The following is an 11,639-nucleotide window of genomic DNA, read 5'->3' as shown; positions in this document are numbered from 1 at the left end:
ATTTCTTGAGGTCAGGGAGTAACTTGTTTACTGCTATAGCTCCAGTGTCTAGCAGAGGGCATAGCCCAAAGTAAGAGGATAGTAGTAGTAAAAGTAGGAACCAAAAGATATTCCTTGAATGAATGAATAAGTGATCACTGACCTTGCTAAACCCCCAGAAGATGCAGATGTTAGCTGGGAGACGTTGAGGGGGTTTTGTCTGGTTCCTTGCCCCTACCTCGCCCCTGGTCTGGTCTGGTCATCTATCCTATTGTATATGCTCTTCTTCCCTTGCTCCTCTTCCTTGCATAAGGAGGACCCCCTCACACAGCACTGGCTCCCTGACGCGTGACATATACACTCAGGTAGAATTCATAGGGGTGACATGTTCATGCCCACATGCCCTTGCCATCTTCCCTTCTCCCTCTACTCTGCTGGCAGAAACTCAGATTGGCATTGCCCATTCCACGTGGCCTCCTGCCAGCTCCAGGTTCTTGTGAAACAGGAGCCGGGCTGGTGCCCTGACCCCTATTGTGATGGATGCTATTTACTGTCTCTAGCAATAGAGGGGGCCTGGATTGAGCCAGACATGGCTCTTGGGTGGCCAATGGCAAACATCTGCAAGACAGCCAGGAGGAGGTCAGCATGTGGGTAGTCTAGGCTCACACTTGGGCTCTAGCTGGAACCAAGGGCTCTGGGCCAAGGCATAATCAAGCTCACTGAGTTTTGGGCATGGACCCTAAATGCTTGGCCCCATGAGCATTTGCTCCAGCCAAGTGCACCAGCCAGATTGTTGAGAGGCTGGTGGGGCTTCAGGGGTCACAGCTATTTCACACCATTGACCTTGGCTGCCCCAAACACAACTGCAGCCTCTCTCCTCTTAGCTAAGTTTCCCTCCTCCCTTAGCTAATGACTTCCAGACAGTGCCCTGTGCTGGGCCAGGCCAGTGGTGGGTAGGGCGGGTGGGCTTCCCAGAGTTCCCTGGGATTAGGCTTTATTATGAACTGCAGAAAAGGGCCCAGTTCAGGACAATATCCGCATATAGACATGCACACATATCCTCTTAAATGTCTGGACACACACACACACGTGTGGGCACTGGCACACACACGTGCTCGGACAAGTGTGGGTATTTGTTCCCATCTAGATAAACACATGTGAGCACACGTATATATGCAAGTGTAGACTGAGTACCCCCGGACACTCTCCCCACACACTTCATTCTCCCCCAGTGTCTTCCTTGCTTTGGAGCCAAAATGCTAGGACTGGACTGTTTAAAGCAAATCCAAGTGTGCTTTACCCCCTGCTGCCTCTGACGATGGGCTTATAAAAATGAAGTGGGAACCTCTGCAGCTGTGGGCAGTAAATCCTGAAGCGCCGAGGAGGGCAGCGTTACCTGCCTTCTAAGCTCATGGGGGGAAGTTGGGGCACTGATTACAAGTGCCTGCAGGGCTGGATGGGCAGTGGGCCAGCTTCTTGGCCTTGGGCGCTGCCTGCTAACTTAGCCCCAGCCAGCTGTCTCCCACTGACCTCTGGGGTCCAGAGACCCAGAGCCCATGGGGGTGTGCCAGGACCAAGAGAGGAGGAGAGAGAAGTGGAGGGCTTGGGGTGTGCAAGGGCTGGGGTGGGCAGAGTGAGCAAGACAGCCACGTGCTGCTAAGGCTGAGGGGAGCCCTTGCATCTGGAGATCAATTAGCATCAATTACTGACTTCATTTAATTGTCATCCAAGATGAATTTGTCATTTTTAGCTGAGAATTAATGGCAGACCTTCACCTCTCCCTGGCACCAGCCGCGGAGTCAACAGCGGTCACCTCAGCCCGCTAGGAGCCCTGAATCCTGCTTGGGGATGGGGCCAGGCAGGGGCAGGCAGCTAGTGGGGCTTCTGCTCTCTGGGCAAGCTCTGGCCTGCCCCAGGCCCAGCCAGCCTGGCCCACTGTAGCCCAGGGCCAAGGTGGGGGCCATGAGTCCTGCGGAGCAGTTCTTTGTAGCCTCTGGCTTCAGCCAGAAATTAATTTGCTGGGCTGAGCATGTTTACCTTTTCCCAGCAAAGCCGAGACAGTAAACAGCGGACCGGCGGCTGAAATTGAATTGATAACTGCATCAACGTGCCAGATAACGCCTAAAATAATACGCCGATAAGGAAATTCGATTTGATTTGCTGCTGCGCATCAGATTGGCCCCATCTGTAGCTGCCTGTAATCATTTTCAATTGCGTTGGGAAGCCTTATTTGTCCTTAAATATTTCTGTCATTTTTCATTGCTGGCGACAGATCCTTGGGCAGGTGGCAGGGGTGCGCTGCCTCTGTGGGCGCGGGGCGGCGGCCCGAGGAGGAGGGGTGGCGGGGACTTGCGGGGAAGGAGGCAGGGAGCAGGCAGCCGGGCGGTGACAGCTGTTCCTCCAATCAATCACGCTGTCGACAGGGAGGGACGACTGGCTGGCAGAAATTGAGTTTGCCTCACAGGGGACGATTGAGCAAATTAATAGCCCATTAGCCAAGCAGTGACCTGAGAAATGAAGGTGCAGGGGTTCCTGCTCACTCAGGCCGGCTGGGGTGGGGCAGGGCAGGAAGAGGGTTTGGGGAGGAGACAACTGGGGAGGAGGTGTGGGAAGAGGAGGGAGGGACGTGAGGATGGGATGGGGAACATGCATATGGGAGGTGGGCTGGGGAGTAGATGGTACTGGAGGAGCGATGTCAAGTGGGGGAGGTGGGCTAGAGATGCAGACAGTCCTAGGAGAGATGCTGGGAAAGGAGGGGATGGAGGAGGCTCTTGACCATCTTCCCATCACGCTCTCTGGGACTGAGTACCATGCCAATAAAATCCTCTCCATCCTCGCTCCCTAGATACTCCCTTTACTTCCTCTCTTCACTTTTCCGGAAAGCTGGTATGTTCCCCAGAGACACCACTTCCCGGCAGTCCTCTCCAGTGCTGGCTGTTTTTCTGCCAACTCCAGGTTCCTCAGGCCAGGAGGTGGGGTCAGTGTCTTCCTTAGTGCTCACTGCCGCTTTCAGACCACTGCTTCTCCACCCATTGGGCTCTGAGCGCAAGTACCACGCTGCATCCCTCATCACTGTTATCCCCCTTCTCCACATCTGCCAAGGACTTTGACACTCACCTGTCACCCCGAGCCCTGTCACTGCCCTGACCTCCTCAGCTCCTGTTATTTTTTCCTGTATTCCACTCTCCCCTGGAGGACCTTGTCAACAACCTAAATTGCTCTGTGAAAGAACTCCCTCTCCCCCAGCCCTCTCCTGGCCTGGTACCCATCACACTTGCTTCTCTCTCTCTATCCTCCTCCCACCTCCTGAGACCACTTACTCATGGATTCTAGCCTGGACCCCAGGGCGCATCACTGCAACACCCTCTTGTCAACATATTCAACCTCCTTACTTCCTTTGCCTTCTCCACAACCCAGCTAATCTCCTTTTTGTCTCAGACACACAGGCGGCTCAGCGCAGCTGGGGAAAATCACAAAACCACGCAGAGATGTGCCAATAAAAATTCATAGTTTCCAATCTCAGCGCTACTAAGCAATCCTCTTCCATGCCCTTGGTCAGCTCTGTCTCCCCTTCCCACAGAGACAATCCAATAGTATTTTACTGTCTCGAGTCCCCCTCCCCATCTTCTGTCCCTCTCTCTCTTTCTAGGTGGCGTCACTGCCTACTTCACTCAGAAATTTGAAGTCCTTAGGCACAAATTCCCTCAACTTCCAGACCCAAACTCACTTCCTTGTTTCCTCTTCCAGTTTCAGGGCAAGAGGTATTCACCATCCTGTTTTAGCTTAATCCCTTCTCCTGGACTCAGAATCCCATTCCTGCCCACATTCCTCGGGAAGCTGTCCTGTTCTCCCCTCTCTCCTGCGTCCTCCCCTTTCCCTCCTCATGCTTCCCTCCATCAGCATATACGTCCTCGAGTCTCCCCGTTACAACAGTATCAACAATGCATCCCTCTCTTTCTTATGGCACCTTGTAGCTAATGCCCTTTCCTTCTGCTTCCCTTTTCACCTAAGATGCTCCAAGGAGTCTTGCTTGCTGTCCATACTCCTTTATCTCCCAAGCACTTATAAACTCATTGCAGTCTGATTTTCATCCCCCTCACCCTACTCTCAATCAGTCTGCTCTCAGTCAGATCCTTGATGGTCATCGTTTGCCAAATATGATGGAACTGCAGCTATATTCATTTATTAATTCCATACATATGTATTGGGTGTTTTCCATGTGTGAAGCACTACACCAAGGTCTAAGGATACCACGAAATCTATGTCCTTATGGAGCTTGCAAAGCAGTAAGGAAGCATGCAATAAAATAATTTTACAAATAATTGTAACGTTGCAGTTGTGTCAAAGAGGGGTGAACAGGGTTATGGGAGCCTATAATATGGAGATTTGCCCTGCTCAGAGGAATCCAGAAAGGCTTCACTGAGAAAGAGACACAAGCTGAGATGTGATGGATAAGTAGGAGTTGAATAGATGAGGAGGAAGGGAAGTGATAACATTGATCAAATGCTTACCATGTGCCAGGCATTGTGCCATTCCTCACCACCCCCTTCATTTTATAAATGAGGACACAGAGGCATAAGAAGTTCTGTAACTTGCCATGGTTACCCGGTAAGTGGTGTTGCTGGACTTTCCACCCAGGCAGTGCTATAGTGGAGCCCCTGCTCTCAACCACTCTCCTTCCTCTGATGTTAGCTGTCATCCTCGCCATCATCCACTCCCCTCTCTGCACACTCTCAGCGTGATCTCTACTCTGGTTTCATTTCCTCAATTTGTACCTCCAGTCCTGAACCATACGTATCACTGTACACCAGATTCTCTACGTGGATGTCCCACAGGCTCTTCAAGCTCAACGTGCCTGAAACAAGACTTATCTTCCTCTAGACCTGCCCTCCTCCTGTTTTTCAACTTCAGTGGCTGGCACCAGCACCCACAGAATTCCCTAAATCGGCAATCTGGACTCTTACTCTCGACTCAGGCCCCTACGTGCAGTAAATCAACATCGTAGCTGTTTTTACCTCCTAAGTACCCTGGAACCATCTTCTTTTCTGCAGTGCCCTCGTTCAGGCATCATCATCTCCAGTCTTTACTCTTAAGTTTCCTAATGCATCTCTCTCCCCTCTTATCCATTTCTATCTCTACAGCTAGAAGGATATTCCAAAAACACAAATTGGATCCTATCATTCAGCTACTTAAGACCCTTCCTTGGCTCCCAAAGCCCACAGCATGAATCCTGAACTCCTTATCAGACAGTCTCTCTCCAGTCTCATATCCCTTCCAGGAATACCGTGTGCTATGTATGGCTGGACAAGACCTAGCTGTTCACTTATAATTCTCACTGCCAATAATGCCCATGACATCCATCTCCCCATGGGCAACTTGTAACTCCTATTTATTCTTTAAGACCACACTCAGACAATACTTCCTCTCTGAAGCTTTCCCTGATAGGGAATTCCTCTTTTTCATGTTATATTTCTTATATGTCTACACCTCGATTATTGCACACATCGGATAATATTGCAATTATTTCTTTATCCATCTGTCTCTCCTGGTAGACTCTGAGCTCCTTGAGGGCAGGGAAATTATCTGACTCATCCTGGTACACTCAGGACCCTGAAGAAGTTCTGGCACAGAGTGGTAGTGACTGTTGAATGATTCAGTGACCCAGTTAATGGGAGGAGGACTTAAAGGGACAGAAGGGGAGGGAAAGATGGGGTGGGTGGGGGTGAGAGAGGTGGGAAGAGGGGAAGGAAGGCAATTGAGGTGATGCTGAAAATTCCTTTTGCTTAAATGAAGCCTGGCTTTCATGGTCAATGAGAGGCAGAGGCCACAAGGGTTTCAAAAGGCAGAGGCTCTCAAAAGACAGAAGCTCCATAACTGCTGTCCCACAAAAATACCAAGTGTTCATAGACTTGGTGGGAAGAGAGTGGGCAATGGCCACCAGACAGTAAAATCCCACGTCTGGAAACACTGACAGACAGACATACCCCCCAGGACAGGCAGATACCCACGTGCTCAGGGAGGGTCCCCAGCAGCCTCCCCTGTCACAGGGCCCTCTGCGGCCTCTGTGCTGGCCTGCCACCCAACCCGGAACCCCTGGTTGCTCTTTCTCAGCAATTTCCCTACCCGAGAAAGCTCTAAGGGTTTCAATTACTGGCGCGTGGGATTTAGTGCCCTGGGCTTCTCTGACTGGAGGAGATTTATTTGAAGGTTTAGTGTCGTGGAGAACTCACGTCTTCACTCCCAGGAGCCCAGCTTCCGTCCTGAGCCCCTAAATCAGGAACCAAGATGGGCTATTGTCACTTACCGCATTAGCCTCGTTAGCGGACCAGGAGGGGTGATTAATAGCAATGCACACACAGCCATCCTGCTCGCTGGCTCTGCCGCTGCGCCTGACCTGGGGAGGGGGTGGGGAGAGGCTGAGCCGGCTCCAGGATAAGTAAGGAGACAGGGCTAGAGCCCCCGCCCCTGCCAGGCAGGGCGGTCCCTGTGGCCCTTCCAGATCTGGGGACAGTTCAAAGGTTAGCAAGCCTAGCCAGAGACAGCCCAGCTGGAGGCCTCTGGGCCTAACTCGTGGAGGGGGCAAGAGAGTGGGTGTGTGCGGGAAGGCGGGAGGAAAGGGTGGGTGTGTTTATTTCAATTCCCAAGTGCTCTTTGAGTGCTTACTTACTATGGAGGCCAGTGGGCATGGGACACAAGGGCACATGGAGAGAGGGAAGTATGGGGGGAGGGGTGAATGATGGAGGTTTCTATGAGAGAGAAAGAGGGAGAGAGAGAGAGAGGTGTATCTCTGTGATGAGGCAGAGAGGAATACGTGTGGGAGAGGAGTGCATATATAAGGAGAGAGATGGTGGGAGAGAGAAGAGTGGTTGTGTGTTTTCTCTTTTTTCCTTTGTCTCTGCAAATTCTTCCCTCCATAATCCTGTCCCCCCCAAATTTTTGGAGTCAGGCTAACCTGGGTTTGGCTTTCAGTTTTGGGTACTTCACGCATTTATTTATCTGTTCATTTACCAAGTTGTTACTGAGCATCTACTGGCTTTTACCTTTCTGTGCCTCATTCTTCTTACCTGTAAAACGGAGATTAATAGGGTGGTTATGATAACTCAGTGATGTAACTTATTAAAAAGTCTTGTGAGCGCACAGAATCAGGAGCCAGATGTGCCCTGGCACCAGGGGGGCGTCAGGACCAGAAGGGGGTCAGGAAATGGTAGTTAAAGAGCTAGGGCTTCTCTGCCAATCCTGTCTCCCTCTCCTCTTTCCACTTCTCTTCTCTCTCTCCATCACCCTCTCTCAATCACAGCTGAGCCATAGTATTAATTATTAGAACCAATTGACTGTTTAGACTCTGATGTTTTAACTAATCACCACTAATGCAGACACTGGTGGGCAATCACAATCATTTAGTTCTCAGGCAAATCCCTCCTCAGAGCTGAGAGCAGACTAGAGGGGCATCCAGCAATAACTGAGATTTGGGAATGATGGGAGAGGGGATGACTGCTGCCCAGAAGGAGGTCCCTCTCTCGATCCTGGTGGCCCTGGCCCAGCAGCCTGGCACCCAGGGGGCCCTCTGGACCAGCCTGGTCCCCTGGGGCGAGTCTCTTGAGCCCTGTCCTGAAGTGGGCTGGCTTCCTTCCCCATCCTCTTACTCCTCTGCCCTTTGGCCTTAGCCTCCTGCTTTAACTTAGAATTCTGTCATGGGAGTCTCCTCCAGCAACCACCACCCTGGACCAGAAATAGTCCAGCGACTCCCCTTCCCTGAGTTGCTTTTCAATTGTTGTAGCTCCTAAAAGCCTGCTTCCAGGAAGAGTTGTTTAGACAAAGGTTCAAGTCCCACTGGGGCATCTGCTGGATGCTGATTGGGATGGGAAACTGCACCCTGTCCATTTTGGCTGAGGACCTAAGAGAAGAGTGCAAACATGCGTTCTGTGCTGTTGAGTGTGGAGAGAATGCCAGGGCTGGGATGCGACCTGAGTTCTATGTGCCTGAGGACACCTGCTCACCTGTCCTGCCTTCTTCACACGGAGGCCCCAGAGCCTCAGCCTGCACATAGCCCTGCTCCACCCTGAGGCCCTGGCCCATCCTACACCTGCTGCAGCATTGCTGGGGAAGCCAGACCCCCAGAACTGCGGAATGCCAGCTTCAGGGTGGAGGCCAGGCAGAGCAGGACCATAGGGTCCAGATGTCCTGGAGGGGGCAGCCTAGATGCCCGTGGCCAGTAGGTGTCGCTGTGGCTCCAGCACTGGGAGGGGTTGTCAGGCAGGGGGCCCTGGAGCGGGCCGAGGGGCCGGGTGTCCTTTGGCCTCTCCCACCCCTACCTCGGGCCTTCCTGCTAGGAAAGCTTCCCCAGTGCTTCTCAAACTGGAAGTGTCTGTGGAACACTTGGGAGTTCATGTTAAAATGTAAATTCTCATTCCATAGCTCTGGAGCCCATCCCAGGGTTCTGCGTTTCTACAGAGCTCCTGGGTGAAGCTGATGCTGCTGGTCTGTGGACCACCCTTTGAGGACCAAGATCCTAACCTCTACGGCTCCCTAGTCGGGGGACACTGACTCTGCTCCCTTCCAAAGCCAACGCTCACCCTCACTCCTATTTCCTCAGTAAAGCTCCCAGACCAGAGGCCAAGGGTAACTATTAGGATCCCATTTTTTTGGAGATGGGCTCAGCTGGATTGCATGAAGTAGGCAGTTTCTAGGGAAACCCTGAGGCAAAACCTAACCCCAGTCCTCTGAGTCAACTCAGCCCTACCTCCTAGCTCAAATCCTAAACGTCAATCTAAACTTGAATCAATCCTAATTCCCCTTAATAATCCCAGCTACCACCTTCAGAGCTATATCTCGATGCCAACCTCAGCCCAGTTCTTGTGCCCCCTTAAGTCCAGCACTTGTGCTACTCGTTGCTTCAGTTCTATCCCAAGACTGAGTGTCCTCTCTGACAACCTCCAGGTCCTCTGCTATCCTTTCTTCTAGATACCAGCCTGAGCCAGGACAGCGGGGCGGTAGGATCGGTGGACATATGCCTCCAACAAGCTCATCCAGACCTCAGCAATGTTCAGGCATTTGCTCCCAGGCGGAGAGAAAAAGCAATTCAGCAGTCCGGTTGAGAACAGGCATCCCACACTCTTCCTGGAAGGCCCCTTGCTGTTGGGGAAACGTGTCTTACCCCATGTTTTCTGTTCTAAGGGCTCCATTTCCTGGATGTGGGGTAGGCGGGGAGGAAGCATGTACACTAGCCCAACCCTGAGTGCAGGTGAACAAGGAGGATGTGTGTACGTGTGTGTGAGTGTGTGGGGTGAAGTGAAGAGAACGGTGAGTGGTGGGGTAGTGCAGGCAAAGCACTCTCCAGGGCTTCACTTCTAAATCAAGTTTTCTCTAAGGAGACTTCCTCTTTCCCAGCCCCGTCTACTCTCTGGCCCTCCTGGGCACAACAGAAGCTGATTCTTGCAGGGGTGATAGTTATATGACCTGGACTATAAGGATTTACCCCTTCCAAGTCTGACATGTTGTGATTTTTTTAAGTAGGAATGCAGTTTTAAATAGGAGCAATTTGGCCTTGCCCTGGTGGGCTACACACCATGACCCACTCCCCAAGTCTGTAGTAGAGGAGATGGGTCCAATCAGAGAAAAACCATCTCTCACACTGAGGCGTCGTGTAATAAAAAAAATACTCCTGCATGTACCAAACCCTTCTGCCTTTAAAAAGCACCTCCCCACCACCAACTTACAAATATCTCTATTTAGGAAAACGGTCTCTGAATTTATAAAGTACTTCTACATTTACAAAATATCTCTATAGTTTCACAAGTCACTTTCTCATCAACCATTTAAATAAAAAAGATCCTTTGAATACCTTGGGAAAGTTACTTAACTTCTCTGTACCTTAATTTTCTCATCTGTAAAATGGAAAGACTAAAAGTACTTATTTCACAAGGCTACGCTTAAGTTATTTGAATAGTGCCTGGCACATATAAGCCCTCTTTGTCACGTGTTCGCTATTATTATTATTAATATCCTGGGATATTAAGCACCTTAGATAGGGACAGTTTCTTTAGATAGGAAAAGGTAAAAGTACTTGTCTGTTGCTAGTAAGCTTAAAAGTGAAACTTTTGGCTCCTATAGTCCAGTGCTGTGTTCTGTCGACTACACTAAATACATCTGGCCAAAGTAATCCATATCAGGAAGCAAAGACTGACTGGGTAGGACTGTAGGTCCAACGGTCTCCTGCCCACTGCTAAGTCTAGTGCATGGGAGGGAACAGGCAGGGGGGGCCTCGTCTCCCTTTGTTGAATTGTGGGAATTAATGGGGGTCTGTGTAGGGGGAGGAGACTGGGTAGGCTCTGTTCCTGGATCTGTTCTGTGGGTGCCTACTAGGCTTCCATGACCCAGAGGAGACACTTACCACGGCAGCTCTGGACCCAGTGCCCCCACCAGAAACATCTCCTCTCCCCTCAAGCTTGTGGCCTCCTCATCTCTTTCCACACTGGCATCCCCTCCACCTGCGCTCTCTGCATTCTGTCCTGGTGGCTCAGTCGTAGGCAGAATCCCGGGGCCAGGGCTGAGCTGAAGGTAGGGAGCTGGAGTTAGGGAGGAGCCTGGGAAGGTGGCACATGAGTTCTGGGGTCAGACAGACCTGGTCTTGAAACCCAACTTTGCACTAGTAACCATGTACCCTTTGGTACCTTCATCTATCTGAGTCTTCATTTCCTCATCCCTAGAGACTGAGGATGATAATACTGGCACCCAGGTTGCTTTACCAAGTGAATGAGAAGAGTGTGCAGAACCTGAAGCCCAGAGACTTGCACAGAGCAGGTCTTGGCATGTCTTCCTGACCTGCTGGGGAGCATCTGTGGGCCTGGGAGTGCAGGGGGACCAGGAGCCTTGGGAGGCTCTGCCCAGAGGCTCTAGAACCCCTCCTTCCGGGCGGGCCTAGCCCTCCCCCAGGCATAGCAGTCAGCGGTCATCAGGACAACACAGGCCAGTGTCATGAGGAAGGCAGCTGCGTGGGGGGTTGGGTTGGAGGTTATGTGCAAAGAGGGCCAGAGACAGCGGGGCAGCCGGGAGGCCTGGCCAGGCACAGCCTGGTACCAGCTGCGCCATGGGCCTCTGAGCCCAGCCTCAACCAGCAGGCCCTGGCTGAAAGCCACAGCCCCAGGCTCCTGTGTCCTAGTTCTCAGTTCTAATTGTGGAGCGGGGCTGAGGGAGGATCTGGGTGAAGACTACCCTGGTTCAGGCTGGAATGCTCAAGGGAGACTCTGCCCTCTCTCCTGTCCATTGGTCTGTCCCTTCCTTTCTCTTTCTCTCATTTTTATCATGAGCAGTTCCAAACTTAGTCCTGGAACACCCTCAAAGTTTGGGAGCCAGTGCTCTGGGGGTTGTGGAGAGAAGTGCAGCCCAGGCTCCAAAGCTCTCAGGCTGGGCACAGCAGATACCACTACGAGGTTGAAGTGAGAAGCGCTAAGGGGGACAGTGAGGTTGCAATGCACAGTAGTGGAGGGCTTCCTGGAGGAGGGGGCGCCGGAAGTCTGGAGTGTAGGATGGCAAGAGAAGGAAGGGTGGAGCCATGACCAAGATAGAGGCCGAGAGACAGCCCAGCAGGGCTAGTGTGTGGCTGGAATAGAAGGAGGATGGAGGGAATACTGGAGTCTGGGAGATAAAGGTTGCTGGGGGCT

The 11,639-nt window shown here is 51.8% G+C and overlaps 1 protein-coding gene across 2 annotated transcripts in view; it reads right to left on the bottom strand.

The window, feature by feature from the left end:
* RNF220 (ring finger protein 220) overlaps nt 1-11,639 on the bottom strand; it is a 216,682-nt gene that overhangs the window by 45,373 nt on the left and 159,670 nt on the right. The window lies entirely within an intron of this gene.

Source organism: Balaenoptera acutorostrata, chromosome 1 (assembly GCF_949987535.1).
Source record: "Balaenoptera acutorostrata chromosome 1, mBalAcu1.1, whole genome shotgun sequence".
Lineage (NCBI taxonomy): Eukaryota > Metazoa > Chordata > Mammalia > Artiodactyla > Balaenopteridae > Balaenoptera > Balaenoptera acutorostrata.
Note: the sequence above shows the minus strand (reverse complement) of the source record. Positions and strands in the feature narration are given on the sequence as shown.